This window comes from Lynx canadensis, chromosome X, assembly GCF_007474595.2.
Source record: "Lynx canadensis isolate LIC74 chromosome X, mLynCan4.pri.v2, whole genome shotgun sequence".
Lineage (NCBI taxonomy): Eukaryota > Metazoa > Chordata > Mammalia > Carnivora > Felidae > Lynx > Lynx canadensis.
Genome location: NC_044321.2, coordinates 5659087 through 5678353, shown reverse-complemented (window position 1 = coordinate 5678353; position 19267 = coordinate 5659087). Strand labels below are relative to the sequence as shown.

General features: G+C 40.7%; 1 long non-coding RNA gene across 1 annotated transcript in view; it reads left to right on the top strand.

Annotated features, from left to right (window-relative positions):
* The window catches only part of LOC115507702, a 362835-nt gene extending 349817 nt beyond the window's left edge, over window positions 1-13018 (top strand). The window contains exon 5 of the long non-coding RNA XR_003966774.1: window positions 12220-13018. This is a non-coding gene — a long non-coding RNA (uncharacterized LOC115507702). The remainder of the gene's footprint in view (window positions 1-12219) is intronic.
* Window positions 13019-19267: the final 6249 nt, after the last annotated feature.

Genomic DNA, 19267 nt, shown 5'->3' with positions numbered 1-19267 from the left:
TTGTTAAGAAAAAAAACACGCGAAGGTAAGAGGGAAGAGATAGGTATTAAGAAACAAGGTGTCCAGAAGTGGATGAAATACCAACTAATTTAATTCAATGCTAAATGTAAAAATGACATTTTGCACTAAAAGTTGAAAATGAAAACTCTGGCAGCGATAACAAGGTGGGAGTGCAGTCTTTTGATGAAGTACACAATTACTGAATAACTTCAGATTTTTTCAGAATGAACCTCAGATTTTATTTTAAATTACTGTTTAGTATATGCCACAGTGAAAGTAACCATGATAACACATGATAAATAACCACAATTGAGAAGAAATAAAAGGAAAAAACGTTACATTTAAAAAATAGCGGTACCTGGTTGGCTCAGCCAGTTAAGTGTCAGGATCTTGATCTTAGCTCAGGTTTTGATCTTAGAGTTCCAGCCTTGCTATGGGCTCTGTGCTGGGCATGAAGCCTACTAAGTAAGTAAGTAACTAACTAACTAACTAACTAACTAACTAACTAACTAGCTAGGGAGAAAAAAAGAAAGAAAGGGAAAAAAAGGCGATATAAACAACACAAGATAAAATGGTGGCGGTAAGCCCCAATATAACATTAATTATCATGAATGTAAATAGACTGATCTACTAAAAATCGAGCTATATAAATATGACACAGCTAAACAAAATCAAGGAGAATACTAATAAAAAGAAAGCTACTAGTGCCAGTGTCGCATAATATAGAATTTAATGCACAAACTGTTTCAGCAAAACAAGATGATATAGAATGGACACAAAAGGACAAGTCTACTAAGAAGATACAGCAATATGAAATTGTATGTACCTTGAATTCCAAAAAGGAAACTGATGGAATTAGCAAGAGAAATGGACACATTCATTAGCAGTTTAATGTTTTAGCATGTTTTTGTCAGAAATTGGTAGATCAAAGGGCACCTGGGTGGCTCAGTCGGTTGAGCGTCCGACTTTGGCTCAGGTCCTGATCTTGTGGTTTGTGAGTTCGAGCCCCGCGTCGGGCTCTGTGCCGACAGCTCAGAACCTGGAGCCTGCTTCGAATTCTGTGTCTCCCCCTCTCTCTGCTCCTTCCCCGCTCATGCTCTGTCTCTCTCTCTCTCTCTCTCTCTCCTTCAAAAATAAATTTAAAAAACATTAAAAAAATTTTTTTTTAAAAATTGGTAGATCAAGATAAAAGAGTATTAGAATGTAGATAGAAGGTTTTAGCAATGACATTAAGAAGCCTCGTATGTTACACATACATAAACTTATACCCCATGTACTGAGAATGACCACAAAACAGTAAATTGGAAATCAACAATAAAAACATAGTTAATAAAATCCCTTATGTTTGGGAATTTAAAAATACATCCCTAAATAACTCATGAGTTATAAGGGAAGTAACAATGGCAATTAAAAAATGCTTAGAACCATAACAATGCTAATGATACTATAAATCAATTGTATGCTACCAGTATCTGGGGGAAAAAAAATGGAAAAATCAATACCTTTCACTATGCATCCCACCATTCCCTAATAAATCAAGGCCATATCCATTTACACAACTCTGCTACAAAGGGTTTGTTGGAAGCGTTTTTAATTGATGGCAGCTATTTGATATTATTGATTCTAATCAAGGTTTTCATTTTGCCAACAAAAGTATGAATCACTGCTTGTCCAAGCTTAGCACAAAGGAAATGTTTGTGCAGATAATTTCAGGATAAGTTAAGAATGAAAGTGTAAAATAACTGGGAAGTTGTTGCAGACAGCTCCCATAGCAGGAAAAACTGTTCATGCCAGCCCACAGCAAGAGAAGAGAAAACTTAACATGGTTCATCATATAGGAGACACGGGAAAGATGCCAAAACCACCTTATTGAGGTAGGAAGAACATTCCAGCCACCATTAGATTAGGTAGTAGTGGAGAGAACATGGCAGCAACTTTAGTACGTTCATTTATTCATGGCTCATGACAGAGGTCAGCAAACTCTTTCTGTAAAGGGCCAGATAGTACATGTTTTAGGTTTTGTGGGTCCGATGGCTTCAACTCTGACACCGTAGTATGAAAGCAGTCATAGACAATTCATCGACAAGTGGATGTGTTTGTGTACCAAAAAAAGATGCTGGGCCTGATTGTGCTTGAGGGTAGCAGTTGGCTTGTCCCTTGGCTTAAAACATAGGACAAAACGGAAAACTTGAAATGGGAGACAGTTGTTTTATCTTGATTAGTGTTCGTGTTGTCTAGAGTCTGCAAAAGTTTTGAATTCTTGCATCCTTGTTTATGTCCTAAAATATACTTCGTAGAACTACATTCAGTGTATTTGAATAAAATGTTCACAGGCATTCAGGTTACTGTTGCATTTACTCTGAGAATACCTATATGCTACTTTTATTAGATCTGGGTGTGCTTATGATATACTAGAATTCATAAAAATATTTGCATCTGCAGTTATGTTTCTAGAGTTTGATAAATAATTGGCTGTACTTTACCAGTTGATTTCAACTGGCAGTTTATGGAAAATGATTATGTACCAAACCACAAAAATAAATGATAGAATGATAAATAGATATACAGGTAGATAAAAAAATAAAATCGCTTTTCTCTTAGACATTTGAATATATACAAACCTAATTAAAAGAGAGTTTAAGCTTGCTTTAAAATTTTTTTCTCCGATGCATTGTTTGCAATGTATGTCTTACATACACGTGAAAAACTGCTTTCTCATGAAAAAGTGCTATTAATATTAAGGCTGTATTTTAAGTCTGATTATAAGCCATGTAAGTAATCTATAACAATAAAATAGGGAGTGGGCCATGAAAGCCATCTCTGAATTTCCATAAGCTTTTTCTTTCTCTACACTGCCGTCTCGATATCCTTTATATCCTAAGCAGTGTACTTTCCCTGAACCAATGACTAAGTAATGGCAATGTGATAATAAGAATATATCACTGTGATAAATACCCAGTCTCTACAGATCATCTATATTGTCCTGTGCATGTAAAGGAAAATTCATTTATTTACATGTCATAAAAGACTGCTTTGATTAATGTTATTAGTGGCTAAGAATGAGATTCTGTTCCCTGAGAGAAAAGAAGGACGTGTCATGTTAAACGGTACTCGGTAGAAACTGGAAAGGGGAAAAACATTTAGTTTCCTTATCATTTAAATATTCATGTGAATGGTAACTTTCAGAGTCAAGAGAAAAATCATTTTGTGTTCAAAGTGGGGGAAAATAACAACTCAAAAATATATCCCACAGCATTTATTTTTTTTTTTTAATTTTTTTTTTCAACGTTTATTTATTTTTGGGACAGAGAGAGACAGAGCATGAACGGGGGAGGGGCTGAGAGAAAGGGAGACACAGAATCGGAAACAGGCTCCAGGCTCCGAGCCATCAGCCCAGAGCCTGACGCGGGGCTCGAACTCACGGACCGCGAGATCGTGACCTGGCTGAAGTCGGACGCTTAACCGACTGCGCCACCCAGGCGCCCCATATCCCACAGCATTTAAACGTATGTACCACAATCTATTACATCATCCATCAAAGAATGGAATTTACAGAAATACTTCAATATCTTAGTTTTCACAAGGCATCTCAAATTAATACTTTTTCAAAAATTTTTTTAATGTTTATTCATTTTTGTGAGAGACACAGAGCATGAGCCGGGGAGGGACAGAGAGAGAGGGAGACACAGAATCCAAAGCAGGCTCCAGGGTCTGAGCTGTCAGCACAGAGCCTGATGCAGGGCTCAAACTCATGAGCTGAGATGTGAGATCATGACCCGGGAGAAGTCGGATGCTTAACCGACTGAGCCACCCAGGCACCCTGTCAAAGTAATACTTTTTAGAGTTGATAGGGTTTCCCATGAAACTTGAGTGGCAATCATAGACCGACAGCTATGGAAGTAGAAGGAAAGGCTAGAAGACAGGAGGAAACACCCTATAGTAACCACCAAAGTTCCCTGAAAAATCCTGGAAATGGATTCAAACCTCTCTGGGGGTGACAGGTGGGAGGTTGCCTCACTAAGCTATAACCAGGCTTCCAAAAGGCTAGTGAGAGAATTGGTGGAAAAAATTAATTTCCCCTCTTACCTCTCTCTGATATTGCTTTGGGTGTGTGGGGGGGCAGGGGCAGTCTCTACCTGCCCCTTTTGCCATAAGAAAACTGTTGCAATAGCCAGGCCACTGATATTCTTGGGGTGGGTGATCTTTTCAAGGCGGTACAGCATCTTTACTGGGTGAGGAATTGATGAAAGGCGTCTCCTTGCATCAGATCTGCCCTCCTTGGGCATCTCCTCCTCTGCCCACACCCCTTCTAAACACCCAGCAGTGGTGAACCTCAACCTCAGGAGATGAAATTTAGGGAACAACCTTAGAGAAAACCCTGACCAGAGGTTGTCTGGTATTGTTGAGGGAAAAGAAGTGTCCATCCCACGGTGGTTCCATGCTGCCTAGGGCCTCCACCCTTAGGACTCAGGCCCTCTCCAGCACACAGAGCAGTGATACTCCTAACTGAGAGCTTCTCAGCCTTGGCAGGAGTAACATTTGGGACCATACAGTTCTTTGTTGTGGGGGTTGTGGGGCTGTTTTGTCTATTGTACAATGTTGAGCAGCATTCCTGGCCTCTACTCACTAGATGCCAGTAGCATCACCCTTAACCCAGCTGTGACAACTAAAAATAGTCCCAGACATTGCCAAATGTCTCCTGGGGGGCAACATAGCCTCCAGGGGAGAACCCTATCCTCAAATAATGTACACTCACAGACTAAAATAACTAAAGACCCAAAGAGTACAACCTCTAAGAAAAAAAGCAAATTGAAAAACATATAACCATGTCAGTATAATTGCAGAGGGAGATGGCTTAAGAATGTACATATAATATAGTCAGTGAGATAGTGGAAGAGTGTACCAAGATAGGGCACATAATAATAACTTACAGAAGTGACCCAAGTGGAATGTATAGTATGAAGACCATGAGTGTCAAAGTAAAGGATGTGGGTACTGGACTGAATAGCAGAATGGATACAGGTGAAAAAAAATGGGTGAGCTGCAAAGTAAGTTTCAAGACTCCTCCATAAAAAATGTTGGGAAAGGCTAAAAAGAAGAGAATTGCAACAGAAGTGCCAAGGACATGATGAGTAAAAATAGAACTAGCAACAAATGGATGAGAGACCCATAAAGTTTAAGAAAAAATGGAAAGGAAGCATTCTTGGGGGGAAAAATGAAGAGATGCTCCATTACAGAAGAAGAAGAAGAAGAAGAAGAAGAAGAAGAAGAAGAAGAAGCAGCAGCAGCAGCAGCAGCAGCAGCAGCAGCAGCAGCAGCAGGAGGAGGAGGAGGAAGAAGATGATTAAAGATCAAAGATATTTGATGGAAATGGCTCAGAGCATTGTCAACACGATAGGTACAGAAAACACATACGTAGGCATATTCGAACAAAAGAAGTTCCAAGTAGAAAGTAATAGGCTTCCGAAGAACAAGAATCAAACTGACAACATAATTCTCAACATCAACACTAAGAAGTCAGTGTTGTAGACTGAACGTTTGTGTCCTCCCAAATTTCATATGTCGAAGCCCCGACCTTCAGTGTGATGACATGTGGAGATGGGGCTTTGGGAAGGGAATCGGGTCATGAGAGTGGAGCCCTCATGTTGGGATCGGTGTCCTTATAGGTAGAGACACAGAGAGCCTGCTGTGTCTCTGGGTTACCTGCAGAGGAAAGGCCAGGAGAGGAAGCAGTGGGAAGTCAGGAAGAGCTCTCACCAGGGACCAAACTGGCCGGTGCCTCCATGTGGGACTTCTAGCCTTCAGAACTGTAGGAAAATAAATCTCTGTTGTTGAAGGCCCTGAATCAATAGTATTGTGTTACGGCACCCTGAGCAGCCTTAAAATAGAGTAACATTTTATCCTTACTTTGAACATAAAAAGTCTATATCTAACCAAATTCTCAATTAAAATGTGGGAGTGTATTGAAAATATTTTCAGGCAAGATTTGCTGGACAAAAACTCCGCTTTGAAACAGAAGAATTGCTCAACTCCAGGTAAAGACTGTAACAAATATAGAAGCAGGGTGGTGATCTAGGTCAGGTACTTGATTGTCATCTAATAAAGCCAGGATAAAAAGAAAGGTGAAGGGTATCTTAACTCAGAACTAAAACTCTAAACAGCACCAAACAGTGGGCAACACAATGAGGAGATCAAAGGGATATGAGAGCTTGCTTAAACCCTTACCTCAATAGGGGAAAGATCTGGATACTAGTGAGTTTAAGAACTCAATAGTAAATATGGATCTTAAATTTTTTTTTAATGTTTATTTATTTTTGAGACAGAGGGAGACAGAGCATGAATGGGGGAGGGTCAGAGAGAGAGGGAGACACAGAATCCGAAGCAGGTTCCAGGCTCTGAGCCATCAGCACAGAGCCCGATGCGGGGCTTGAACTCACGGACCGTGAGATCATGAGCTGAGCCAAAGTCAGATGCTCAACTGACAGAGCCACCCAGGCACCCCTAAATATGGATCTTAATAAACATATTCCTCTAAGAAGTGGTTCAATCAAGCTGCCAAAAAAGCACCATTATAAAAGATCTGAATGATATAATTAAAAAGCTTGAGATATTATAGTTAGGTAGAACTGTATGGCCAGCAAACAATATACAGTAAAACCTTGGATTGCAAGTACTTGTTTTGTGAGTGTTCCACAAGACGAGCAAACATTTCTAATGAATTTTAACTTGATAAACAAGTAATGTCTTCCGATATGAGTAGTATGTGATGCCGAACATCACAGGATCACAACTGAGCCAATGGTTCTTCTCTCTCTTTCTTTCTCTGTCTCTGTCTCTGTCTCTGTCTCTCTCTGTCTCTCTCTCTCTCTCTCTCTCTCTCTCTCTGTGGGACTGTGGGTGATCATCTCCCATGCTCGGATGCTCTGCCTCAGGCTGCAGTGTTTGGCAGAAATGACTGATTTTTCAGAACGTTGCAAAGTGCCCATAACTGGAACTAGTGTATTTTTTTTTTTTTGTCACTTCACAGCACCTATGGACAGTCCTTTGATTTTGTATACAAGAGTAAGCTTAGGAATGCTTTGCTTCATTCTAGGTCATTGGATAGGTACCTTGTTAAAGTTTGCACGAAAAGAAAAAGATTCTATTAACCCAATAGATAGCAGTGATTCCATTAGTGATAGTGTACTTTCCTACACAATAACCCTCCTTTTTCTTGTCTCCCTCACACCAGCCACAAAGGTTTTCAAAGGGAAGTGCAGGTTAATTTATTTTTCTTTATATTTTCTTTATTATTTTGTATTATATTACAGTATTGTAATCATTTTTATATTAGTATTTTTGGGTTGTGGAGTGAATCATCTGAGTTTCCATTATTTCTTGTTGGAAAATTCACTTTGATATAGAAGTGCTTTGGATTCCGAACATGTTTCTGGAAAGAATTATGCTTGCAAACCAAGGTTTTCTGTATGTTATTTTTGCAAACTCACAGAGCATATATCAAAATGGTCCAATATTTACACTTCTCATTTCTTTTACTTTTCTTATGGTATGGAACGGGGCTTCTTATATTACATCATCTGCAGATGAAACAATCATTTACATACAAAAACAACAGAATCCCTAGACAAACTATTATAATTAGAGTTCAGTAATCTTGCTGAAGCAAGATAAACTCACAAAAATTGGAAGTAAGTCTCCACACCAACATTTGAGTATACAAAGCAACATAAGATACCATTCACAACAGCAAAGAAACCATCAAGTATCTGTATTTGCAAAGTCTATGGAGAAAAATGTAAAGTTCCTATAAAGGACAGAAGAAGATATGAGTATCTGAATAGACATTCCTTTCCTGAGATGATACAATTTTAATATTATAGAGGTGTCAATTCTCCTAATTTTTAAATTCAGTATTTCAGTTGAATTTATTTAAAACTTGATAAACCTAATCTAAAATGTCTATCACTACTTCAGATTCTGTGTCTCCCTCTCTCTCTGCCCCTCCCTGACTTGCACTCTGTCTCTCTGTCTCTGTCTCTGTCTCTGTCTCTCTCTCTCAAAGATAAATAAACATTAAAAAAAATTAAAGAGGGGCGCCTGGGTGGCTCAGTCCGTTAAGCGTCCAACTTTGGCTTAGGTCATGATCTTGCAGTTTGTGAGTTTGAGCCCCGTGTCGGGCTCTGTGCTGACAGCTCAGAACCTGGAGCCTGATTTGGATTCTGTGTCTCCTTCTCTCTCTGCCCCTCCCCAACTTGTACTCTGTCTCTGTCTCTCTCTCTCTCAAATATAAACATTAAAAAATTTTTTTAATGTCTATCAAAGAATGCACTTCCATGAAAATGACAAAAATTTGACAAAAATATTACATGGGAAAAACTTGCTTTAACAGATATTAAGTCATACACAAAAGCCATAGTAATCAAAATAGCATGGTTTTAATCTAAGGCCAAAAACATGGACAACTAGGATATCATAGAGAGTCTTTTTTTTTTAAATATGAAATTTATTGTCAAATTGGTTTCCATACAACACCCAGTGCTCATCCCAACAGGTGCCCTCCTCAATACCCATCACCCACCCCACATCAACCCTAAGTTTGTTCTCAGTTTTTAAGAGTCTCTTCTGGTTTGGCTCCCTCCCTCTCTAACCCTTTTTTTTTCCTTCACCCTCCGCATGGTCTTCTGTTAAGTTTCTCCAGATCCACATAGGAGTGAAAACATATGGTATCTGTCTTTCTCTGTATGACATATTTCACGTAGCATAACACTCTCCAGTTCCATCCACATTGCTACAAAAGGCTGTATTTCATTCTTTCTCATTACCAAGTAGTATTCCATTGTGTGTATAAACCACAATTTCTTTATCCATTCATCAGTTGATGGACATTTAGGCTCTTTCCATAATTTGGCTATTGTTGAGAGTGCTGCTATAAACATTGGGGTACAAGTGCCCCTATGCATCAGCACTCCTGTATCCCCTAGGTAAATTCCTAGCAGTGCTATTGCTGGGTCATAGGGTAGATCTATTTTTAATGATTTGAGGAACCTCCACACTGTTTTCCAGAGCGGCTGCACCAGGATGCATTCCCACCAACAGTGCAAGAGGGTTCCCATTTCTCCACATCCTCTCCAGCATCTATAGTCTCCTGATTTGTTCATTTTAGCCACTCTGACTGGCATGAGGTGGTATCTGAGTGTGGTTTTGATTTGTACTTCCCTGATGAGGAGCGACATTGAGCATCTTTTCCCATAGAGAGTCTTATATGGGAACAATATAAAACTCTACAGGGTTTAATCACATTAAATATCAAAATAGTCTGTGACCCAAATTTGTACTCTAAGTATGTAACCCAAATGAATTATCACAACAGACCACTGGGAGACATGTCCAAGAGGGTTCATCATGATGTGTGTACTGGCCAGGAACTGGGGATATCGCTGGGGATGGGCTGTGGAGCATGCAGAAGGCGCATACTTCAGAGCGTTATCCTGCTGTCAGAAGCCATCAGTATGTGTGAACACTGCATCGTAGATAGATCCCAATAGCACAGTGTGAAAAAAAGTGAGAAATAGAATGTAATCTATTACGCAAAACAGTTGAGCCCATCACACACCAACACATGACAACAAAATATAACATGGAGACACACATCTACAACCGAAAACAATGACATACGTTTTACACAAATGTGTACAACAGATTATTGGGAAGGCTGTTTCCAGGGGGATGGGAGGAGGAGTGCGGACAAAAGCGAACACGTGCACGTACAATGGAGATAAGCCTGCACATGCGTACATTTATAGCTAATACACACGACCGTGAGTGAGTTGCATCATGCAAGCAAATTATGACAATGTGCCATGATCTATGCATTCCAAGATGAACGAAAACAAAAAGGAATGATCTTGATTGTCCAACATTTGGTTCATTTAAAATTCTTGTGACAACAAAAATTGGGTTCAGACTACATAGGGGCAATATCTCCAAGGGACCTATTTTGACAAAGCTGGAAGACCCTGGCAAAGTTAACATTCCAATGATGTGTCCTAGGGGAGGTTTCCCCAGAAGAGCGTCTCTCGATTCATATAATATGAGAAAAATAGCTGGGAAGAGATTTCTTATCTCTCAGAAGAGCTGTAACACCAGAAGAGCAGGAAAGGTTGCCAGTTTCATTTCTTTTCTCCACCTGCACCCTTCCTCGGCGGACACGGTACCTGGCCAAGATCTCTGGGGCTGGTAAATGCATCCTGCTTTGTTGACCAAGAGAGTTGCCTACCTTTCTTTCTCTCCTGGAAAATTAATTTATAGTTTGAACAGCTGGAACAGCTGGCTGACTGTGCAAAGCAAAGCACCTCTTGTCTTAGCTTAGACGGGGGGACAGCTGAAACACAGAACTGCAGAAACTGAAAGCCGGACAGAAAAAGCAGTTCTTTCCAGACTGTAGGAACAAAAGCTGGAGAGATTTAGAAAGGCCAAAGGTTTGGAGAAAGTCCAAGCTCTCTCTGTCTTCTGAGAACTCCTTCACAGTCCTAGGGAAAAACCCGTGTATTAATAACATGGGGCTTGCCAGTGTCCTAAGGTTAAACTCATATTTTCAAGGGACAATAATTGCAGGATCAAGCACATGAGAATTAAACTTGGACATGGAAATTATTTTTCCCTTCCTAGTTGCATAGAAAGGTCAACTCTGGACAGAGAAATTCAAAGACAGTGGAATGTAAGCACATTTTATAAAGGAACTCTGGAGTTGCCCTAAAGGGAGGACTCAACTGAGAGAATAAAGACCAACTGTCTTTGGAAATAGAATTATCTCCCAATATAGGACTGAAATGAGTCAAAATTGTAACTAATGCCAGCGCTGGGTGTGCTGCCTGCTATCCTCAGCCTCCCTTCTGTTTCCATGTCTTCTAAGCCCTACTTGGACTGATGGACTTCCCAGGATCCTGGTGTGTGGTCTCTCAGGATGCCTTGCATGGTCTCTGTATCCCTATTCGCCAGGATCCAATCAAGACCCTCTTTTTAGGCCTTCTGTGGAGTCCTCAGGGCCATGGAGCAAAAGGGGCAGTGGTTTTGTCCAAAAGGAACACTGGAATTCTGAATACTATTTCATCCTAACAAAAACATCCTGTTGCTACAGCATTAGCAATCATAGATTATCAGTTACTTTTTCAGAATTCCACAGGAAGTGGTCCAGAGAACTAAAGGCAATGATAGAACAGACCCAATGTCCATCTTCTGTTTATTATCACCATGTACTAGCAATTCTATACAATGTCAATGATAAAATATTCCACTTTTTGGGGTGGATTCCAGCCTCTCCACACCTGCACTTTCACACTCAACTGCTGGAAAGTTTTAATGCTCTCTACAGGGTTTGATCCAATGGAATGACAAATATGAGATCTTGTAGGACTTTGATCACTACACATCTTGCTGCCCATACATATTATACGTGAGGTCAGCTCCCTCCAGGCCTCCAAGGCATTGACCAAATGGTACAATCACCAGTCACTCCTCTTTTTTTTTTTTTTTTTTTTTTGCCTGTAAGAAATATTCTATCCTCAGCAATATGATGTACTTACTTATATAACCATTAACTTTAAAGTCAAACATTGCCTTGTAACATGGATTTGCATGTTACTTTTTCATTATACAAGCTAGTCATTAATCTTTGTATATTTTAGTTCTTGGTCATTTTGTTAAGGTCGTATCCTTGGAGATTAAATGAAATATTTTCAGTTGAGGAAGGGACAACAATACACCTAAAATGTATTTAGTTTGAGAAATAATTTTAATTCACATAGGGAAAAGTTAGTCAATGAAAGAAATATCTATAAATTCAAACGTATTTATTTGTAACTGGAAATAGACTGCAGTCAAATTTTAGACACTGTGCTTGGGATTTATTTAAGTGTTCTTTTTTGGTGAGAGCATTGGGGAGTTTCAGATTATAAAAACTTTATACATTAAGCACTGATGTCTATAATCAAAGATCTTTCTAGAGGTCAAATTTGCACATGAACATTCCTGCCTACTTATCTTCGATATTGTTTTGAGTTTTCAGTAGAGACATATTCTGTCTTAAATTTATGTCAGAAGATTCAGAATCATTTGAGAGTCTGGCTATACACATCCTACACTGGGTTTAATCTAAATGTGAGCAGAATAAAACACGGTGGAAAAATCCTGACAAACTCTCTTCTTTTGTTCCATTTCCAGTGAGAACAATTATTCTACAGACTCCGTTATAACTGCTCGGACATTACCCGTTGCTCAGCTGGGAGAGCTCGGCCTGCAAGGGTGAGTTACTGTGATAACACGAAGACATTCTCTCGTGTTTAGAAAGAGAAACAGACATGGGTCACATAATGGGGGATAATTTGGATGAGGAAAGATGTACTGAATGCTAAATGCTTTAGCTGTGTTGAGGGCACCTTGAAAGCAAAGATGAAGTAGTTATGTCTCATTATCTTTAAGTCAAGTAGTAGGAGGTAGAATTTTGGGATTCTAAACTGTCATTGTAGCTCATGCCAAAGCCGTTGAGAGCCCAGGAACAGTCGCATCGATTTCCCAACAGTCTTGCTATGAGCTGTTGAATGGGACTCCAATCTTAGGGCAACTTTCTGCCTGGTCGTGTTGTGCTTTGAGAGGGGTGCTGCTTAAAACACTGCGTACAAGGAGCCCAGACGTGCATGGTCCCAGTTGGACAGACTGACTGGAACAGCAGTGAGAGCCGTGTAGGGTAGCTGTGAGCAGAACCTCTTCAGCCATCTCCGTTTCCAGTGGTGGTGATGGTACCTGGTCTCTTCCCTTTCCCTGAGCTGTGAAAGAGAAAGAAGACACACACATCGCTGGAGAGTTTATGATTTACTTGAAGACTTGCCTGCGTTTTCTATTTAGGACTCTGTTTTGACCGAGAGTGTTGGTAACGTGGAGTTAAACTGAATCGTTGTAGGCAGTGCATGCTTTTCTTGGCGAGAGTGTATTTTAGGATCTACGGGTATCCCGTTGAACTAGAGGCCCCCCCCCCCCCTTATAAAGTGTTAAGCGGCCCCTTTACAGGGGCCTCGGAAGGCAGGAGAAAAGGCCATTTAGTTAACGTAAGCAGGATATTCCCTGGGGCAAGGGGAGATGTGTGTGCTTGAGCTTGCTGTCTGTGGCACTTGAAGGTGGTGTAAGTGGGGGTCCACCGAGTGGCAGATGATGTTTCTCTTATGTGGGCATTGTTCCGGAACCCTTCAGGCGGCACTGAACAGTTCTGGGGGAGGCGAATTGAGGCCTTTAGAACAGCTTATTAAACCAATGAAAATCTGCCCCAAATAATAGTTTTAGGACTGCAGTGGCATGTTTGTATAGACATGTGCCTTCCTTCAACAATCTCTTATGGCAACGGTTAATTCTATTTCCAAGTAAATCCATTCCCCAGAACATTTCTGTAAACGTGTTGCTCAGCACCCTTATTACCCAGCAGTTTGCTTACCTAGAAAATGCCTTCTCACTCACCCTTGAGGAGAGTGCTCGCAACATGAATAACGCTCTGGGAAGCATTCATGCTTTCTGACTTTAGATGATTGGAGCATAAGGGACCAGCACAGCTGGGAGAATCAATACCAGAAAGAAAGAAAGAAAGAAAGAAAAAAGACTCTAATGATCTCTCCTAGCTTTTTTCCCTCCTCCCATTTAAAAAATTTCTTTTGTGTTTTTTTTTCATTTTTATTAACTATATTTTATCACAAAATGTACATGTATAAAAAGAAACAAAAGGAAAAATAAGATATTCAAAAGTAATCTAGAGCCCACCATCCCCAGAAATTGTTAGCAGCCTTACAAGTGTTTTTTGAAATTATAAATGTATGTACAAGCAGAAATGTATGTACATGTATGCGTATCTTGCTCCTCCAAATGAGGCGTATCATATGCACTCTTGTGTGAAGAACCCTCATTTGTGAACATTCTGGTTGTGATGCGTGTTGCCTTAGTGATCACCTGAGACGGAGCGTGGTGAGATTTGCTTCTCTGTCTGCCACCCATGCCCCACCCACCATGCTTATGCGCACACATGCACACGTACGCGTGCCACACACAAATATATGCCACACAGGACGCACGCAAAGACGTACCAACAAGTCAAGAGAAAAGAAACCGCTACTTTTAATAAAGCCTTACCAGATACACGATAGACATGCCTGTGGCATATGCAGGAGGGAAGAGGTTAGTTCCCATGCCTGGGAGAGCGGTATAACGTGAGTTGGAGAGCTAACCCATGGACAGAGGGCACTATTCCAGGAAGGCAAGAACAATATGCGAGATAGTGGTGTGGAGGGTCTTGGTAAATCTACTTGGGGGAGAGGGGGATCTCCTGAGACATTTAGAAAGATTCACGCTGGACAGCGGCCCCTTTCTAGTTCGCAGTCCACACACACAGGAGCCTCCAGCACGAGATGGATCGGACATGGATCATGTCTGAGAATGCTGGGGGGGGGGGAGGGGGGAGGCAGTGCTGCCAGACAGATGTCAGCCTTGCTAGGACGCTGCTGCACAACGTCTTTGCACTGTCCCTGAAGGTTGTGTAATGGATCTAGGAAGAAGCTTCCGTTGTTTGCCATCAGTGTCTGGGCAGGTAATCACTCACGTGGGCAACGTACGTGCCGGTGCCTGTGCTGCAGTGAAAAGCAGAGGAGACTCAAGAAATGCACACATTACTCCCCATGTCACTGTTGCGTTCCCACTAAATCAGATGGCTCCTTGCTCTCTCCGATCCATACCCTCCCCCCGCCAGTACTGGAACGGCCCTTGGAGATGGGGCTGGGACTGAAAGTGGGAATGTAAGGGCGCCTTCTAAGGGAAGAAAAGTTGGGGAAGGAGCTATGAGCAATGCAACTTGAACTAAACAGAGCGCTGCTCAAAGGGACTTTAAACCCGAAGGTCTATGACATCTTGTGTTGAGGAATACGTTTTCTGCCTCCTGCGTGCATACGGCTTCTCCATGACTGCTGAGTCTGTTCTAATGTTTCCAGTTCCTTGGTTACACACCAAGTTACACACTCATTCAAGTGTGCGTGTTCACATAGTTCACCCGTGAGATGAAATCAACAGTGGGATTGATATTTGTCTAGATTTTTCCCCAAGAGTATACTAGTTTTCATGTTCATCAATAGTGTATGAGAACACCTGCTACGTCACAAATCAGCCAACTGTGTGTACAACCATTCATGTTAATATTTGCCAATATGGACTTTGAAAATGAAATGCTGGGGGCACCTGGGTGGCTCAGTCAGTTAAGCAGTGGACTTCGGCTCAGGTCATGATCTCACGGTTCATGGGTTCGAGCCCCACATCGGGCTCTGTGCTGACAGCTCAGAGCCTGGAGTCTGCTTCAGATGCTGTGTCTCCCTCTCTCTTTGCCCCTCCCCTGCTGGTGCTCTATCTCTCTCTGTCTGTCACAAATAAATAGAAATGTTAAAAAAATTAAAAATTTTTAAAAAACGAAAGAAAATGAAATTCTGTTTTTAAGGGACTTTTTAAAATCAGAATTAGGGGCGCCTGGGTGGCGCAGTCGGCTAAGCGTCCAACTTCAGCCAGGTCACGATCTCGCGGTCCGTGAGTTCGAGCCCCGCGTCGGGCTCTGGGCTGATGGCTCAGAGCCTGGAGCCTGTTTCCGATTCTGTGTCTCCCTCTCTCTCTGCCCCTCCCCCGTTCATGCTCTGTCTCTCTCTGTCCCAAAAATAAATAAACGTTGAAAAAAAAAATTTTTAAATGGTGAATGATTCAATACCTTTCCTTAAGCTTCATCTTTCCTTGGGGGTGATGCTTTGTTAATAAAATTGCATCTGATTTTTTTTTTTTTTTTTTTTTTTAAATTTTTTTTTTTTTTTCAACGTTTATTTATTTTTGGGACAGAGAGAGACAGAGCATGAACGGGGGAGGGGCAGAGAGAGAGGGAGACACAGAATCGGAAACAAGCTCCAGGCTCTGAGCCATCAGCCCAGAGCCCGACGCGGGGCTCGAACTCCCGGACCGCGAGATCGTGACCTGGCTGAAGTCGGACGCTTAACCGACTGCGCCACCCAGGCGCCCCTTTTTTTTTTTTTTTTTTTTAATTTTTTTTTTCAGCATCTGATTTCTTTTTTTTTTTAATGGTTTTCATTTATTTTTGAGAGAGAGAGAGAGAGAGCAGAGGAGGAGCAGAGAAAGAGGGGGGCAGAGGATCCAAAGCGGGCTCTGCACTGACAGCAGAGAGCTTCATACAGGGCTTAATTCACAAACTGTGAGATCATGACCTGAGCTAAAGTCAGACGCTTTAATCAACTGAGCCACCCAGGCGCCCAGCATCTGATTTCTGCTAATATTTTGCTTGTGGCTTTTGTTTGCATTAACCAGTAGGATTGCTTTTTTCTTTGTTTTACACTTGTGCCAACTTGATTAGAAGTTTTAACCAATATTAATGCAGACTCTTCAAAATCCGGAAGATTTTTATCTTGCTATATTGTGTCTCAATTTAAATAGTTTAATGATCGTATTTAATAAGTGGAGTTCCATAGGATAAACTCATGCCTCACCTTTACCTTTATTCTTTTTTTTAATTTTTATTTTTTTAATTTTTTTTAACGTTTATTTATTTTTGAGACAGAGAGAGACAGAGCATGAACGGGGAGGGGCAGAGAGAGAGGGAGACACAGAATCTGAAACAGGCTCCAGGCTCTGAGCAGTCAGCACAGAGCCCGATGCAGGGCTCGAACTCACAGACCGCGAGATCGTGACCTGAGCTGAAGTCAGACGCTTAACCGACCGAGCCACCCAGGCGCCCCTTACCTTTATTCTTAAAATAAATAATAAATAAATAAATAATAACTAAAATAAATCCTTTCCCTTGGATGAAATGTCTGGCAAGACCAAAAGCTTTCCTGTTTATTTTTGGATAATACCATTAGCAAGTTTAATATTAATTTTTATAAATTCCTGGATAATGCTATCATTGTTAGTAATTATTAGTTATCATTAATATTAATTAAGCATTATTAGTATCAGTACTACCATCATACTCAAATTCCCATGTATTTAAATTTCAACAATGCTGTGACTTATCTACATTGGACCAAAAGAAAATACTGTTCTGTGATTCCAACCTCCCCCTTGGTTGTTACAACCACTTTCTACTCCGTATACTTCCATTACTGTCAAGAGTTAAATAATTATTTTGCCTTCCCTCTACAGAAACAAGAAAAGACCTTGATTATTTTTAATTCTGTCCCCCACCACATGATACTTCATGTACTTCATTGTCATAATTTCAAATTTTATGTTAGGCTTCCTCTATTTTAAGAATACTGTAATAACATTTACACTCCCCAACTATATCCTTAATCATGTAGTTTTGATTATAAATTTTTGGTTAGATTGGGCACCACTGCTTCTTATCTGTTCCTCCTCTCCCTATTATCATGTCCATAGTCTTTACCTGGTAGATTTTTGGAGAATTTGCTTGATTTTCTTTTCTTTAGCAATGACACACGGTTGGATTGAGTCCTAGGATAATCATAGGATTTTTTTTTTTCTTCTTTTTCATCCTTTCCAAAAAAGGTGGATTACCCAAGTGTAGAAAACTTCTAGAGTTAGGATAAAACCTTAAAAACAAACCAAATACAGCTATCATGACTGGCCCTTACCAATTAAATAAACCTCCCTTAGCAACAGAAGCATCAACCTAGCTTGGAAAAGCATTTAAAAACAAAAATAATGCCTGAATGCAGGAGCACATGTTTTCAGGCAGTAAGAATTCTGTTTCAACTTTATAATATATTTGGAATAGCGATCATTAAGTCTTAAATTTCAGCGAATTACAATATCCACGATATAGCTAAATCTTAAATTGTTTCTTCACTTGAATAGAAGAATGTAACTTTAAGACCTCATCTTTTGGTTGGATTGCAGTATTTAAAAAGTTTGAATGGTTTACCAACCCCTCAAATAAGAATTTTTTTTACGTTTAAAAATCCAGATTTTCAGCCTTTCTTGAAAAACTGGAAAATCTGGGAATACTGGTTTTGCAACTGCAGTCTCTATCATCTTGCTGACGCTAAGTAAGATATCCACTGCAGTGATCATTGAATTCATGCCCTGATGGTTCTTTATGCTGTGTACTTCCGGTGAGCATTTGAACCCGTGACACCTGATTATGCATTAGAAGGGTGGGTGCACCCCTGAACTCTCTGGCAGCAGGAGAGCTCAGAGAGTAGACTGGGGCCCAAGCATCACCCCTCTGTGATTTCTACGCTGAAAGCCTCGCCTGCCCCCCAGGTTTTCTCTTTCTTTCTTGTTTTCCTTCATAAATAGGTAGCCATTTTAATACTTCTCCAAATGCATGCTGATTGTTTATTAACAACATAGCAGTTAATGAAAATTCCTCTCTGAGTTCTTCAGACAGAAATCACAGAGTCCATCTTGGTTGGCCTTGCTGACATTTAAGCAAAGATTTGAAGGAGCCTGTCCCAGATACCTGCAGGAAGCCAGGAGGAGGGAAGAATTTCACAATGCCCTCAGGCAGGGATATGCAGCCTGTGTTTGAGGAATAATAAGGCATCCAGTGTAGCTGGACTTGACTGAGAAAGAGCCTCAAAGCCAAGGACCTTTGTCCCACTAGGAGCAAGTCACACTATAATGCTGTTCCCTCTAATCATATTCATTGTATTTCTTTCCATTATTATTTCTTTCATACCCCACTGGGACTACTTTTCATTGCATTCCAGGACTCCTCCCGAGTAGGTCTTCTTTTGTGGTGGGAAAAAAATAGTGTGAGGTCCCGAAGGCGTCCATTGCAACACTGTTGTGTCCCCCCCCCCCCCCCCCCCGCTCCGCCCATGAAACTTTTGTTGTTGAATCAGGTCTGGGTGCTGTACCATAGTTTTTCATTTTAAGGATCTCTCTTTTCTTCTTGGTGTGAATTATACAATATCTAGGTAGTGTGAGGAGATTTCTCATGTGGAGTACATGAAGGAGAAGATTCCCCCCACTGTTATGTAGATGGACCATAAAGCAGGCCCTTCCCTCCCTCAAAGGCGCATGGTCCTGGGGAAGATTCCCAAGCTCTGTGCATTGGCTTTCCTCTTCTGCCTTGCGGATAGTAGTTGTTCATTTTGTTGTTTTGGGGATTATGTGAGCTAATACATGTACAAATGCTTAGACCAGTAGCTGGCACAGAACAAGCTCTATGTGTTTATTGTTATAATAGTTCTATAGTAATAATAATAATAATAATAATATGGTAATT